The sequence below is a fragment of the Lactuca saligna genome, chromosome 9 (assembly GCF_052625555.1).
Source record: "Lactuca saligna cultivar CGN05327 chromosome 9, ASM5262555v1, whole genome shotgun sequence".
In the NCBI taxonomy this organism is placed as follows: domain Eukaryota; kingdom Viridiplantae; phylum Streptophyta; class Magnoliopsida; order Asterales; family Asteraceae; genus Lactuca; species Lactuca saligna.
This window is the reverse complement of record NC_136425.1, coordinates 34956589-34974739: the sequence shown is the minus strand read 5'-3', so window position 1 is coordinate 34974739 and position 18151 is coordinate 34956589. Positions and strand designations below refer to the sequence as shown.

Genomic DNA, 18151 nt, shown 5'->3' with positions numbered 1-18151 from the left:
ATTTAGTCATACTCCTAACAAAAGACTAAATTGCCCCTGCATAAAACACATAGCTTTGACCTGGTTTGGATTAACAACAACATTCACCCCCCACTACAAGAATAACCGGCAATAGCAGTGACGTCTTTAGCGGAAACAGAGACTTTTAGCGGTGATAAAAAACAAACGCAGTTTTTATCGCAAATAAGAGTATCATTCGCCGCTAATGGTGTCACCGCTAAAGGCTTTTGTTAGCAATATGTGTCATTTCAATCTCATCCATCGGTTTAAGAGATGATCTTACAACTAGGATAACATAAGAAATCTCGTGTTGTTTTCCCTCCGGTGTGTCGCCGCTAAAGAGTGGGCGTCGCCGCTAGACGATACACGTCATTTCATTCACATCCGTCATTTTAAGTGATGATCCACGACGTTCAAAACACGGCGTTGTTTTCCCTTCCATGTGTCACCGCCAATTAGTACGCGTTGCCGTTAACGGCCGTCGACAATAAAACCCTTTTCGTTCTCACTTTCTTTCTCGATCTTCTGTGTTTTCCCTTCTTCACTCTGCTCACCATCGTCGACCTCATCGGAATTTCACATAAAACATTGCAATTTCACCCCTCTCTGTCCCATTTTTCTCTTTTTCTTTTCCTTTTCTCTTATCCCTGCTAAATTTATAGCATTTAAGATGGTTGTCGGAATTTTAAGATCCCTCAACCTTCTCGTCGAAATATACCGCCACCACCACTGTTCTCGCCGAAATATTGATTTTGTAGATGTGTATTTGTATGTGTATTTTGTGTTTGTAGATATGGATGTGTATTTGTATGTGCATGTATATGTATATGTGTATTTTGAATGTATTTTATGTAGGTATATGTGTTTTTGTATTTACAATTCTATGTATATATGTATTTTTAAGTATATGTATGTGTGCATTTTCATGTGTATATGTGTATTGTGTGTGTATTATGTATGTATATGTGTATTTGTAGGAATAAAATACATACATATATATATATATATATATATATATATATATATATATATATATATATATATAACGATGGCACCTTTAGTGGCGACAGAGAGCATTAGTGACAACGCATCTTTAGCGGCAACAGAAAGTGTAACACCCGTAGATTCAGGCTAGTCAATTTAAAGACGATAGACGTCAAAAATAAATTTTTGATGAAAGATTATTTAGAATGAATAATCTTAACTAAGTTATAGTATATGTTACAAGGTTTCCGTGAATATAAAGAACGCCGAAATCCGAGTTATAAAGAAGAAGTTATGACTTGTTGAAGTTTCGCGATAGAACCGGCACAACATAGTGCGACGTAAATAGTGAATTTACGTTAGAGCGATATTTATCCTTAGCAATTTAAACAAAAGTCGTAGAGTTTGTTAAACCGTGAACGTGCATAAAAAGAGCGTTCAAATCTGACTTCGTATGAGGAAGTTATGATTTTTCTAAGTTTCAGCTTAGCAGTTTGCAGCTTGAATACTCGATTTGAGATCGAGCGGTTTTTAGCCAAAACAATCTAAACGAGAATTGAAGATCTCGTCAATTATAGTGAAACGATAAAAAGATAGGCGAAAACGGACGTCGGATGAAGAAGTTATGAATTTATAACAGAGTTTTCCTGTCCCGGCCTACTAAAATAATATAATAAAAATAAATTCAAAATTAGACGACGGAGTCTAAACGAAAGTTGTAGAGCGTAGTCTCACCTACACGTGGATATAAAGAAAGTCAAAAACAGAGTTCGTATGAAGAAGATATGAATTTTTGAAGTTTATTAAATAATTAAAATAATAAATTTAAATATAAATTCGATATTATCCGATAGAGAGGGGGAGTCACCGGCCTTATCCCCATTACGCCCAACGTAAATATATTTACGCCTAGCATAAATCGTGAATCCAGCCCCTATAAAAGGGATGCGAGGCTGCCTTATTTCTTTGCTCATTTTTTCCCTTTCTCTCGCGTTTTTGCATCGTTTTTCGTGCAAGAAATATCCTGAAGTCCCAGTATCATTCCCGAGCCTGAAGCAAGTCTCGAAGCCCCGAAGATCCCGAGAAGTAAGATTCCTGAGCCGAAGCTCTACCCGCGATGAGCCCGGTTTTTGTGAAGATCTTCCAGATCTACCGAAGTACTACTTCTACAAGCTGTAGTGTTGTCTGATCATCTTCTAATCAAGTGAGTGTGTGATCACTTTCTTCTAACACATAAATATTAAGTATTTGCTATGAAATACGTGTTATTTGTATAATATATTGTTGTTTATTTGAGATGATTGTGGAATGGATGAATTATATAAATTTTAATAACTTAAACTATATATGTATTTTGTATCTAAAAATATGTTGGGTAGAACATGAATAGATGAGGTTGTTGGTAGGTGAATAAAGGTGGGTTGGACCATGAGATAAAAGGATAAAGAGATAAACTTGTTTTAGATCCGAGAGTATGGATCAGATCAGGAGGTTAGTTTTAGATCTAAGGGTATGGATCAGATCAAGAGGTTAGTTTTAGATCTGTGAATATGGATTAGGTAATGAGGAAAATTTAAGATCCGGGAGTACGGATTATGTATTTTAGAACTATGTATTCATTCGATAAGGTATCATGTGTATAGTCCATTTTAGGAACGTGATTTTAAATATGAGTATTGATTATAATATGAAATATACATATGTATGTGAAGTATTTGTCATTGTCTGAAATACGTGTTAGATATATTTGATAATATACAACGGGCGAATCAGATATGGTTCAATATGTGTTAAGATGTGTATATATGATACTATTACTTAAAACCTTGTGTTAAGTATTTACTAGTTAGCGTTTCCTAAACGGAGATAGTATCAAAATTTGATTATAAACATTGTAGGTTTGCCTAGTGATGGGTTAAGGCTTAAATAGGGGTGTTTAGTTCAATTAAGTTTGGACATTGGGTAGCCTCTTATTAAGAGTACGTGTGTTGTAAGATTGATGATCGGTGGAATACGTCCTACATACAGAAGTACATTTTATGTACGAAGTCTTTTTCAAAGCTCTGTGTCTTGGGTGCTGCTTGTGCCAGGGTACTATTATGTTCTCGAGTACGATTCTTTCGCATACCAAAGTACTATAATGCGCCAGAAGTACTGTCATGTACAAAGTCTTTTTGACAATTTTGTTTGTCGGTTACGGGAGCGTACGGGAGTACTCTAGTAGTATTTCCCCGTACTTTTATTTTGAGAGAGCTTTGGAGTCAATGTTTCTTTTATGAGGTGATCGACCGAGCTTCATATGTCAGCGTTTTCTTTCACGAAGTAATTAAGGGAACTTCGTAGACTGCCTAGTAAAGTGTGTCGGTAATAGACCACTGCTAGGTATGTTTGGTGTTATATTGATGGATAGGGTGCGTCTGGGGGGTAAATACCTCATGTATTCAGGCCACTGCTAGGCAAAGTTCGATACTGGGATAGGTAGATTCTGGGGGTATAGTACCTCATGATAGTCAGACCACACCTAGGCATTGTTATCTAGATAACTACCCCTGACTTAACTATCTTGTGGTTCTTTCTTTTACGAACGAAGGTTCGTGGTGAAACTTATTCCATCCCCTTCATTTGATGTCTTTATTGATCCTCGTTTGCTGCCAGGGAATTTCCGAAGCAGCTTCGTCAGTTTGTGGTTCATATCGATTCCTTAGGCTAGATCTCGTAAGATCATTGCATAAGGTCAGTATGTGGGGATCGACGGGATAGGATATATTGTTACATAAATATAATTTATATGTGTTTATAATATTAGTGGTTTCGCATGATCGAGATATATTTTATTATCACGTTGTTTAAACTAAGAGCTTTCATTCTCTGTGTTCCTTAGGTGATTGGGTTCACCAGGGATATTCGAACTAGGTGTTCATTAGATATTTGAACTTAGTGTTCATCAGGGATAATTGAACTAAGTGTTCATTAAGTGTTTGTGAACTAGGTGTTCATTGGGTAATATTGGAACTAAGTGTTTATTAGGTGTTCTCGAACTAGGTGTTCATTAATTATTGTGAATTGTGTGTTCACCAGAGGTAATCTAAGAACCTTAGCAGCACTAGACATTGTGCCAGTTCCTTAGGGCAATCCTTAGGAATGAATGGGAGAAGGTTAATCGGTTCTTAGGATAAATCTTTAAGAAATAAATGGAGATAATTGGAGATAATTTTCAGCAAGATTCATTACTATTATTCCAAAACTACCCCTGTGATGGTTACACTTGATTTGTAGAATAGAAGGACAGAAGTGGTACCAAACACCCATAGATAAATATTTTCTTGCTTTTGATCAGTTGCTATGAATGATACAGAAGTTCTTATGTCATGGAGTTCAATCACGGAAAATCAGATAGTATCAAGGTCTTCACAGAAAGGGTTCTTAATATAGCAAAGATATATGCTAAGAAGTATGGCTTAGGATAAGTGTGGGAGGATTTTTTTATGAAAAACACAACAACATCAATTATATAGAAATTTAAAATCTATTACACATACCGAATTGTAAACAATAACGTAGAACAGACGTTCGGTGGCTGATGTTAGGTGGCGGTAATTGACGGCTGCCTTCTTGGTTAGAGAAACCAAATCTTGATCGGGATGTTGATACTCAAACCCAAAAAGTCGAAAACATCGTTCACAAACACAGAAGGATTAGAAACAGGAGCAATTGGACCAAAATCATACGAAAATTGAAAGAACTAACCACTTACCGAAATTGCTCACATGTTTGGTGGCGGTAATTGACGACAGACTTCTTGGTAATAGAAATTGAGGACTAGTTCGTTGTGCGGGAATCGTCTTTGAAACCCAAAACGTGAGTCAATTACACAGAACAGAAATTGAGGACTGGTTCGTGGACGTGAAATCATCGATTGTGAAACCCAAAACGTGAGTCAATAACACAGAACGATTGGAATTCAACAAAATTCGTATTGTAATTGAAAGAACCACAACATAAATAAATTCCTCACTCTTCAGGGTTGCGTTTAGTGGCGGCAATATGGCGGTAGGAGGTTGTCACTGAGGAATTGATTTCCTTTCTTGTTGGATGAGATTCTAATCGCCTGTTTTCGAATTAGATTCGATGGTAGAAGATGATTTTGTGATACCGAAAACGTGAGTCAATAACACAGAACGATTGGAATTCAACAAAATTTGTACGGTAATTGAAAGAACCACAACATAATGAAATTCCTCACCCTTCAGGGTTGCGTTTAGTGCCGGCAATAGAGTGGTAAGAGGTTGTCACTGAGGAATTGATTTCCTTTCTTGTTGGATTCTACTTCCGTGATGATATTGATATTGTAATCATCTGTAAGTTGTTTTTTTTGGCGTGACGATCCGAAGGGGCAGGTTTGTTATAATTGTATAAGGACGAAATTGTATTTGTATACAAAGTCATGTGCTGGAAGTTTAAAACTTGACAATTTTACTGTTGGTAAACGTGTTAGGATTTAATATATATATATATATATATATATATATATATATATATATATATATAATTATATTATTGTGGGTTGAAAACCCTATATGCTCACCAGGCTCTCAAGTCTGACCCACTCAGTTTTCTTTACATTACAGGTAATGGCACAAGAGTATAAGTTGGTGGACTTGACGAGAGATGTTGGATTATAGGCCAGTAATTATGAATAACTGTTATAAGGTCTATTTTGTTATGTTTATGCTTTTGGTCTGTATTGAACATGACATCCCGAGATTTTGTTATATAATGAAAATTAATTTCTTTAAAGAAATACTTTGATATTTTTTATCATATTTTGTTTTGGAAACAAATTCCGCAACGGTTTTCTTTAAAAGATTACTTTGATTTTAAAAACAAAGCATAAAAAAAATTGGTCTTTTATGGCCGTGAAATTAGGGATGTCACAGAAAGCAGTATTGGTGACCAATGGAGCATTAGCGTCGAACCAACAGCGGCGACATGTCGTAGCTAATACCTTTAGCGGCGGCATGTTAGACCTTTAGAGGCGACACCCGTCGCCACTAAAGATCAAAATTATTGTAGTGCCCTTAATCCAAATTGTTCCTACCAAACTTCTTTCTTTCAGTCGGTCTCTCTTTCTCAGGCAACCCACACCTCCTTCGGTCTTTGTTCTTCAGTCTTCTCCTATTAAAGTGTCGATCTTGATAACTCTCCGGTCACGGTTGGCTTCTTCTATGCCATTCCTTACTCTTCATGCTATTCATGCTCTTCTCTTCTTTTTAACATTTTGAGCTCCAAAAACAAAACCCGAAACTTTTCACTTGTTATTGTTTGTTACTTGCTACAGATTTTTGGTTTGCTACTTGCTACAAACCTCTTGTTTGATATCCTGCTTTTCTTGCTTGTAACCGGCCCTTGCTTGCTTCTTAATCACTTGTTGCTTGCTTCTTCTTTCATACATGCTAACAAACAACAGACTTCTGCTGCTCCATCATTCTTCTGATTAACAAACATGATCTGGCTTGTTGCTTAGCTTTTATTCTTGCTTTCTTTCTTATCTGCTACTTGCTACAGACTACTTGTTTTTCTTGCTTCTTTCTTAATCTCTTTCTTTCCATTGTTGCCAATCAAACATTCTTTCTATTGCCAACCGGCTGCTTCTGCTGCTTTCACTACTTTGCTGCCAAAGGCTCCTCCCACCAAAAGTCGACTCTCAAAACAGTCCTCTTCAACTTGTTTTGATACCAAATGTTGGTTCAGGTCCTGTTTCACATAGAAAAAACAGAGTAAAAAAAGAGAGAGGATATTGGGAAATTTTTTGTGTTATTCCAATCTATCAATCAATCAATGACAAGGATATTCAAATAACACACTTCCAACTACTTATCCTAAAATGACTGCACCTACTGCCCATCTAAATCTCTAAATCCAATGTGGCTATTTACTTAGTCATACTCCTAACAAAAGACTAAATTACCCCTGTAAAAACACATGGCTTTGACATGGTTCAAATTAACACCAACATTCACCACCTTAATCCAAACTATTCATGCCAAACTTCTTTCTTTTTGTCGGTCTCTCTTTCTCAGGCACCCCACACCTTCTTCGGTCTTTGGTATTCAATCTTCTCCTATTGAAGTGTCGATCTTGACAACTCTCCGATCATCGTTGTCTTCTTCTAGACCATTCCTTACTCTTAATGTTGTTCGTGCTCTTTTCTTTTGGCTAAAATTTCAAGTTCCAAAATTTCTAACTTCCTAGCAGACAATGTCACCCTCGTACATCAACCATGCTGACCTAAAGTCATTCATATATATATATATATATATATATATATATATATATATATATATATATATATATATATATATATATATATATATATATAAAATCCAACCAAAACTTCCCCGACCTTACATTATCCTACTAATAACTGAAGAATGGAATACACGACCAACTGCTGAAGCCAACAACCTCGCACACGAACGCACAATAGAACTCCAAACCAAATCCAAACAAACAAAGGATAACCTAGCTTATACATCAACACAACTCTAAAATCATATAAGTCTGAAAAAAGGAACGACTAAACATACAACAATAGGATTGCTTTAATCCAAGTGAATGTTACGGGCCAAATCATAGTCTTACATCACTCTCGACCTATTTCAGCCAACGGTCTATTCCAACCACATAAATGATGTGGTCCTCCTACGATCTTACAACACTTTCGATCTATTTCATCCATGTGAATGTTATGTTCCTCCCACAGTCTTACAACATTTCCACAATTGCCATGGGATCACTCATGGTCTTCTAAGCAAACCTACAAAGAGAGAAAGCAGAAACTAACATGATATGGACCCCTAGTCTACTAGATCCTATCAGGTCTTTGATCCGTGCTTCAAACCCGAAAGCCTTCATCAAACAAGAACAAGAAGAGAGTCATTCACACAACCATGAAACTAAACCTATACACTAACCCAAACTTACACTGTTGCCGATGCTTTAAACCCTCGGACAAGTTAAACTTGAATCCTCAACTTCTGTTTCCTTGATCACATCTGGCTGCTGAACATCATTCCTTTCATAAGCTTCATTCCTACCAAACACTCGAACCTGCTACCCTTTATCCTCAAATAAGAAACTTGGGGATGACATGCACCTTCAAATCCTTTAATCTGAGAAATGATTTTCCCTGTTTGGAATTGTCTAGAATCTGAGGACTCTAATACCATTCAAAACTCTAAACTAACTCAAAACATTACCACTTGGTTCTAATAACCACACCCGACATCACCATGCATAAGGGAATCTAAATTCTTTAAACAAAACTCAAGAGCTCTAGCATATGACTACAACCCACAACAACAAGACCCAAAGAGTTCCAACACACATTTATAACCTCACCACTGTTGTATAAGGTGTCTAAGTCTATAACTTATTTGGTATATACTTGACCCGACCCGACATGGTCCATTTGGGTTGCACTTCACCCAAACTATTTATGGATAATTTTATGAGAATTGTATACTTACGCTTTATTAATATATTATAAGTTGGAATATATTAATATAAAGTCATGTTATTTAATTAGTTTTAATCTTGAATTAATTATGAGTTAATTTAGTTATTAAAAGGAAGACTAATTAAATCATGGGCTATTACACTTATATGGTGTGGGCTAATACTCATTTGTTAATGGGCTAAGCTTATATGGAAGTCCATGGATGATCCATTGAGCTTTAACCCATGGATCCTTGGAAGAGGAAAAGACATGGGTTATTAGGGTTTCACCTTAACCATGCACACTATATAAACAAGCTTATGTTGCATGAAAAAACACCCTAGTGTGTGTGTAATAGTGGTGGCCGATTTCTAAGTGTTAGTATACTCTCATATATTTTCCAAGTTTGTGGTGATTTGTGATTTCCATTTGAGGCATTCACATTATTGGTGCTTAGCTCTCAAGCTCCAAGGAATCAACAATCAACAAAAGGTATGTAATTCATCTAGTTCTTTTATGTTTAAAAGTACCCCATGCAATGCTAGATAGGTTATAAACCTTGGAAAATAATATTTTACATGTACCTTGGACAAACATAGATCCAAGGTTTATTAGGGTTGCATGTATACTTAGTAAGTGTTAGAATGCTCAAAACCCAACAACTACAACAACAATCCAACCATACATAATCATTCAAAATAGATCCAAAGTTGACAATATCAATACCATTCAACAGATCATCTAAGATTACAACTGAAACAACGAAAACATAAACAAAAACCAACAAAAAAACCAAGGATTATTGTATCCTACCGAACTGAAGAATCTTCTACTCAAATCCTGAAACTTGGGACTCTAGTTGTCCCCTGTCACCCATTGGGTGGTTGCCAAGATAAATGAGGAGCTCCACAAGCATCAAACACCTTGACTCTACGACCCCATGGACAACTATCCTCCAGGCGCTCGTCCACCACTACGATTAACTCTGACAGTGCCAATCAACATATGCAAATCCTCTCTCATAAACCTCAAAATATTTTCAACTATGTTGCTGCAAAAATGCCTCTCACACAGATATGAACCTTCAACATGAAAGATCTCCATACTAAATCTAAAAGATAATGAGAACTCATCAAAATCAATGCACACTGCAAACCCACACTATGTATACCTACCTATAAGTTTTCTCGTATTCCTGAGACACTTTTTTAACCCGAGTATGGATCATGTGCTTTTGGTAATACGGGATTAATACTAACTTCCACAACTATGTATACCTATTCCAAAAAAAAATCCAAGACTCCCAATTCATTTCGCATCACTCCACTAAACTCCTCACATGCATACATATGTCTAGCCATATGTATATTACCGCACTTAATAGACTCTTTCTCTGGGATTCTCCTCTCACTTACTTCTACAATGCTACAAACCTCTACCAACACCATAGGTTTCCTCGTGAATGCAAATTATACACAATCCAGGATCAAATAGACAGTCGAATAAATGATTCTACCCTAAGCCCACAACCAAACAAGGAATAGGAAATAAGGCTAAATCAATCATTCTATGGCTATATAATTCTAATCATATACAATTCTAAAACATAAACTTAGAAATTAAAATTATCAATCTAGACTTCACGACATCAAAAATGTTAGATAATCCTATCATGCATTTCCTGAGCAGATTTATAGCCTATATTGCATAACAATTCGTAGCACAAATACAAGATCATGTAGGTATGTTGGGAATTACTTACTTCCTGAGCTCTGACCTACCTTTCACATTGCATCCCCTAATTGTTGTAAAACCTTTATGGAAAATCATTTTATTGAATAAAAGCATTCTCTTTCAAAAAACATTATCTGGAAAATCTCTCGATCCTCAGTTTGAGCTCATACACACTGCAAGGAGCACCCGAATCCCTTAAACCAAGGCTTTGATACCGAATTGTTACATCCCAAATATTACAAATATATTTTTCATGTTCGAAATAGATTAACCCATTTAAAACCTATATCTCAAAAATCATTAAGTAACATTTGTTTGTTAAAACCATACATTGTCAAGTTATGTTACAAAAACAACAGAAAAGAAAAACTTCAATGCATGTGTATAGTCATGCTGAGCTCTTCTCATTAACAACCTGCAAAACATTTTATACCATATATCTATATATATATATATATATATATATATATATATATATATATATATATATATATATATATATATATATATATATAGTGCATCCACACAAAATTCTCGGCTCTAGCGTCGACCTGCCAAATCTCCTATCAAAATTCCTACATAACAATCAAATATGAAATAATAGGTCCACCTCAACCCCATGTGAATGTTATAGGCCTAATTAGAGTCTTACAGTTAAATCTTTCCAAGGGCTAAATCATGGTCTATAACGTCCCATTTTTAGAACCAAAAATTCCATTTTTTATTTAAGTAAAACTTCCTAATTATAAATTCATTACGGAGAAAAATGTTTATTTTAGATACATTTATTAAAAATCAAAGTAATAGTAAAGCGCGAGAATCTTCATTATTGATGATGAATATGTATAGTCACACAATCGCCTTCCCGTGATGATCGATGATACCTGAAACAAAAAAACAACTAGGTAACCATAAAAATTAGTGAGTTTCCCCGAAAATACCCCATACGATAAAAATATAAGCATGTGTAATGGCACACAACCTCCCGGTTGGAAGGCCTAGTCCCAATCAATCCTCAGAATGGAATGCCAACATGCAACGGGACCAATCAGACATCCAGTTGGAATACCCAGGGTTTGTTGGGCTATCAACTCAACCCAATTATTCTTCCTGAGCCTTCATGCCTACGACTTTCATCTGGCCCGCACCTGGTATCTTGTCTTAAAACATAAAGCAGGATCGCCTCAACCCATCACTATCATATGTCGACATATAAGCAATCAATGATCAAGTTGGCACATAACACAGAAAAAATCAATCATACACCTCACTTCTAACTACTAGTCCTCTCATAGTATACAGTCCCACTACCATTTAACCTCCATGAAATGCATAACCATAAGTAGCCAAAGGTGAGATAGCCACCTGAACAGTTGATCCTACTCTAGAGCCACAATCCAACAAGGAACATGCAAGAAAGCCTAGATCAATAATTCTCACACTATCCTACATGACCATACACCGTCCCTAGAACAGTCTACTAGATGATAATCAACAAGTACATGTAACATACAGATCCAACAGTGCACTATAGCATAGCAACATCCTATATACTAGGTTACCGATCTAACAGATCACTACAGCATAGCAACATTCTATATACCATGATACCGATCTAATAGATCACTACAACATAGCAACATCCTATATACCAAGATATCGATCTAACAGATCACTGCAACATGCCAACATCCTATATACCAAGATACTGATCTAACAAATCACTACATCATAGCAACATCCTATATACCAGGATGCCGATCTAACAGATCACTACAACATGGAAACATTCTATATACCAGGATACCGGTCTAACAGATAACTACAGCATAGCAACATCCTATATACCAGGATATCGATCTAACCGATCACTACAGCATAACAACATCCGAAGCATCAACAATCCAAATGCATAATCATATATATTCATAGGTGAGATAGGCACTCGGACAGATGGTCCTACTCCAGAACCACAACTAAACAATGAACATGTAAGAGAGCCTAGACCACTATTCCTCAGTCTATCCTACATGACTATATATAGTCCCTAAGGCATCCTTCTACTAACAATTAAACAAAACTAGTGGGTCAGCATTGGTGCCTTCGACCCATGGTACAATGAGGTGAAACTCACCTGAATCAAAGAACATGGAACACTGCGATACGAATCCACTAACACTAGAACCAAATAGAATCTCAATCAATAGCCTAAAATCCTCAAGTTTAACCAAAAGTCAAACTTGGTCAAAAAGTCAACAGTCAACGAAAGCTAATGGCCAACAGACCATCACGATATGACCATCTATGGCTCACATCGTGAGCCACTATAATACAAAATCAACGAGTCTCACCACCTTCACGACATGACATGCAACTCCTCACATCGTGAGATCCATCTGGAAGCCATTTTGATCCAAAAACTTCTTAATCCTTTAAGACACTAATCCATCTCTTCCAATCGGCTTCTTAACACTCCAAGGATCATAAAAATCAATGTTCTAAGATCTTTTATATCCAATACAAGACTTGGGATCAAATTAGATCATTTGTGGAGAAAAAGAAGATAAATTCTTAAGTGTTGACTCAAACATCCTCCCAACTTCATATCCATGACATACAAGCACCAAGGGACCCTAAGGACCCATAAAGTTGCCAACTTTATGGAGTCCCAACAATCTAACTCTAAATATCTTTGATAAGTATGCATAAAACCTTAGATCTAACAACAAGGAAACATACATCTTGGATCTTGATTACTCACATTGGTCCAGAAGTAAGGCTAAAGGTTGCAAACGAAACTTCAAAGATAAAACTATGCTTCCATGGTTATCTCTTCATCTTCAAACCTCTAAAACTCCACCAATATCTCAAGAAATAGAAGGAGAGGCTAGGGTTCGGGTTTTACTGAGTTTAGGTACAAAAGAGGCTGGTTTGGAACCTTAAAATGAAATGTATGGAGATTAAATACGAAGGAAACCCTAAAGGATCGTAGGCTTGGGGCGCAATGTATCTCACATCGTGAGATCCTAATGCTCACGTCATGAGCTCAGCTTAAATCATAATCTTCATTGTTCGTTGCTCACGTTGTGACCTCTCTATGGTTAATGTCGTGAGTCTCGGTTTTACCCAAAAAACCATGTCTTGACTCCTTGAAACCCTAAATTGACCCGATCTGGAAAACCGAGTGTTACATGGTCTTTTCATGCCATTTCTAGGGGTCACATCCTGGTCTTTACTTGTACAAGTTTCTAGGGTCCAGATCCTAGTCTTTACTTATACAAGTTACAGGGGCCAAATCTTGGTCTTTAATACAATTGTCGTGGGCTAAACCCTGGTCTTTTACATAAATTATAGGGACTAAACCATGGTCTTTCATACAAATGTTAGGGGACACATACTGGTCTTTCATGCATTACATAGAATCATATGTAGTCAGGGATCAGATAGGCATTCGAACAGATGATCCACCCGAGAGAGAACAATCAAACAAGAACATCACAATCATGCTTTAGACCAAGAGTTCTCAGGCTATCATTGGCCATGTCCAAACAAAAGAATCACGAGTCAAGACTCCACCATGTTATGCTCACTTTTGGTCCACATCATGGTCACTGGCAGACTCAACAATTCTTCGTTAAGTGCTTAATCCCTATGGATCAAAGCTCATACTTCTAAATTTGATTCTTCCAAATGACTTAATGGATAAAGTTTTTAACTTTATCCATTAAGACCTCACCCAAAGACAAAATCTTAAACCCTAAGTCCATAAAGTCCTTAATATGACCTCAACTTGAGCATGGAGAAAAGGTGACCAAGACTTAACACTTTTTCTATCATTTATGGCCAAAAGATGGTCACCAACAAGCCTAAGGTTCTAGAGTTGTCCAAAACTCCAAGAACACTTCTTCAAGGGACTTCATGTCATGAAAGGAAAGGAGAGGATCATACATACGGAAGATTTATACCTTCCCAAGCTCCACAAGATATTGGAGATGCAAGATCTGAAGTATATTCATTCTTCTAGCTAGTAAGCACACCTTCTTCTTTTTCCCAAAGTGCAAACCAAGGCTTCAAACCTCAAGAACACCAAGCATACACCAAGAATCATCAAAAGGGGCTATAGTTTCATTTTGTAACGTTAGAGGTTGAAGATGATGTCCTAATATTGGAGTTAGAGGCTTTAAATACAGAAGAACCCTAAAAGATCACGAGTTTCGGTTGCTACAACCACCACGTCGTGGCACTCTACCTGTCATGTCGTGGTACTCCCCAAAAATGTGTGTTTCATATAAACCATGCCACATCATGAGCATCCATGCACCACATCATGCAATATGGTTTTCCTTAAAAACCAAGCCTTTGGTTCCATTAAGCCACCAACTGATCCATTTTGGAAAATGGGTGTTACACCTTTTCTGGTTCTTCTTTCTCTTGTGAAGGATTTTCCTAGCATAGTAATTCTTCTTCCATCATATTCTCTAATCCCTCAAGCTCGTCTTCTCCGTAACTTTAAAAGTTAATTCTTCATCTCCAACTCGTAAAGTGAGTTTAGAAGCATGGAGGTCTACGAATGCATGTACGATGCTTAGGAAAGGTCTTCTCAAGATTATGGGCAATTCCTCATCATGCTTCATGTCTAGAACTACAAAATCCACCAGAAATACAAATTTTCCAACTTTTACCAAAAAGTATTCAATAATACCATGAGGGTATGTGATTAAACAATTCGCCATGTGAATATCCATTCTAGTGGGCTTTAGCTCTAGTGAATCCAACTTCTTGTAGAAAGAGTAAGGCATTAAATTTATACTCGCCCCGAATCGGTCAAGGCATTTATTTTTATTGAATTACCAAGCTCACAAGGTAATGTACAACGCACCGGATCTTCCATATTAATTGGAATACCTTCTCTTACATCGGCTGAGACTTGTTCGTTTAAGACCATTTTTGACTCATTTTCTAACTCCTTTCGGTTGCTAATTAGATCCTTGAGGAGCTTTTTGTATTTAGTCATTTTTTTACAATTCCTTCAAAAAATGACATATTAATGGAAAGGTCTTTCACTTGCTCCATGAAATTATTATGCTCTTGCTCAAGTGGGTTATGTTGAATGGCAAATGGATATCTGAGAGATGGTCGTTATGGTTTAACGTGAAATAATATTGAAAAATCTTCGAGCGGTCACACCGTGGGAGGATTCTTGCCATTTTGTAGGAGCTAAATAGAAATTGTTTTCTGTTTTGTCCTTCTTCTCTCGAACTGTCAATCGGCGAGTTTTTTGTTTGTCTCCAGAAGCACCAAAGGCTATGACTTTTCTCCATCTTCAGTTGTAATGGCTAATACTTAATCCTTTGGGTTTATATCGATATTATTCAAACTTGTGTTGGGAAAACGCTCATGAATATGCTTTGTTAGTTGCCCAAATTGTGTTTCAATGTTCATAATTGATGCCTACAGATTTCTTAGAGTGGCATATTTATTTTTATGCCTCTTCTCGCTAGCCACTATGAATCTATTCAATACCGACTTGAGATCGAGTTTCTTCTTGACTTGTACTCATTCTTTTTTTTATAGAAACCATGCCCTTGTTAATGATATTTTTCTTCTTTTTCTCTCCTATATTCTTTATATGGTTTACACTCCCTATTTGGTTTCCTCCAATCTTCGTCAAACATATCACCGCTTGAATAACACACATGAGCTTTCTTATTCCCGTTCTCATCCAAATCATAATCTTTTGTAAGATGTGGACCGCTACAATTACCCATCCAACTTGAATTGCATGAATGGATTGCCCCATCTTTGTGATCCTCATATCTATGGTTTAGAGCTTTATAATTATAAAAGCAATTTGTCTTGACCCCCATCTCTACTTAATTTTCCTCTAGTAACATCCTCCCTTGCGTTGTGTTATTCCCTTGATTGCTTGGCAAATTCTTCGATAAGATATTTATTAGTAGCCAGATCTTTCTTTGTCATGGGCCCTTGATAATTAGAAGTTGCCTTGTGCTCACATTAATTCCATCATAAAAGCTTGTATCTTTTGTTGCACATTTAGGTCATGTTGAGGAAATTTTCACAACAATCCCTTGTACCTCTCCCATGCTTCTTATAATGACTCTCCATCATTCTGTTGGAAATTGGCTATATTCTTCTTCAATTTAGAAATCTTCAAGGGTGTACTATATTTTTGGATAAAATACCTCCTTAAATTCACTAATGTTGTGATAGCTCTTGGTTGAAGTGATTTTAGCTAATCCTTCGATGCGTCCTTTAATATGACTAGAATAAGTCTTAACATTACTACACCCTGGGCAACATGTGCAGTGTTAATAGTTTTCTATCTCTAAAACCTTGTCAGTATGCTTGTATTCATCTTCGTGGTTCTTCCCAAAGAATGGTATATTCTTAAGCATGCTAAGTATGTGTCCCTTAATCTCAAAATTTGTTGCAGCTAGAATTTCTAGTAGTACGAGACCTCACTGTTGTCATCTCGAATACGTCGATTTACTCCGTCATTATCATGGTTGTTATGTCCCCCGTTTTTTTGTATAGTTTGCTCTTGTCATCTTCCCCTTCTGAGTCGCTCTTGGTTTCTGGCTTTTAACTTGTTCCTTTCTTGCCTAGAGTTCTTTTGAAAGTTGCAACCCTGTCGGATTTGAAACTACTATCTGATTTGCCTTTCTTTCTGTCCTTTCCCTTGTGGGATTCAGATTCCAGATCACCAAATCGTGGCATAATTATAAATGATGATCCCCTGGTCATGTACTACTGAAAAAAAAGGACACATGTAAAATGAATAAATACGAAATAAAATAAAAACTGACACTTCGATTTCCACGTTGTGCCACCTATTCTTTCCATGACCCCTCTTAATTGAGACAGGAGATCAATGACTTGAACTAGGAGTCCAAGCCATGTAAATTAAAACATGGAAAATAAAATTCAAGCTAAAAAATAACTTTATGTGGATTTAAACTCACAAAAATGATCGATTAACTACTAGCAACTAAATTTTAACTAAAATAAGTCGTACACAAAAATGAAATCATTCACGCATATACTTATGGATCATCGCACCTATTTCGTAAAAAATTGTTGTTTCAGAAAATATCGGATTTTCTGGGTTTTACAAACAATACAAACTATTTTTATATCAAACATGCTTATGAACTCACCAACATTATATATGTTGACCGCTTTTCAAAAATAACTTATATTCTCAGGTAATTGTTAGAATGAAGAATCATCAAGTGTGTTTTGGAAATTTCTTTTGTGAGATGTCAGTCATTGAACCATTTATGCTATGGATATGTAATATTTATTCATTGTACTTGATGTGAATAGTGATAGTTGTACTATGTAATGTTGGTGATGTATGTGTTTGTTTCATGTATATTCATTGTGATGATATTTCAATTTAAGTCACACAAACCCTCGGACGTTTCCGCCGTCTGGTTCGGGGGTGTGACATTCTCAAGCTAAAAGTGCTTATTTTCAAGAATCTTTTCAAGAAGCCTCTACACCCAACGTGCGTTCAAAGTCAAATTTTGAAGAAATGCCTAATTGTTCAAGATGAAGTCACTCACTTAGAAGATTCATATGCGCATCTTGAAGTCGCGAAGAAATTGAAGATTAATGTTGAATCCAAGCTTATATTGAAGATTGACAAGAAAAGCAAGCTACAATTTTAGGGGGGGTTTGTTGGGTCATAAGAAAAGAAAACTATAAACCAAGGGGAAGATTCTTGGGTCTAAAAATTGGTTTATACTTTGCTTTTTCTAAGCATTTATTGTTTTTAGTCTTGGGTGAAAATATTATTGGGTTTATTTGTAGCTTGGACTGAAAACTCATGTGTTTTCGGTCTGGGTATTGAGTTTGGGACATGGGTTTCGGTCCATATATATAAATCGTGTCTAGGAGGGGAGGGGTGTC

General features: G+C 36.4%; 1 non-coding gene across 1 annotated transcript; it reads left to right on the top strand.

Moving 5' to 3' along the window:
* The first annotated feature begins 16272 nt into the window (after positions 1-16272).
* On the top strand, positions 16273-16379 carry LOC145019023 (small nucleolar RNA R71). The gene has a single exon (XR_013667343.1). It is a non-coding gene; the product is annotated as a small nucleolar RNA R71 (small nucleolar RNA).
* The last annotated feature ends 1772 nt before the right edge of the window (positions 16380-18151 follow it).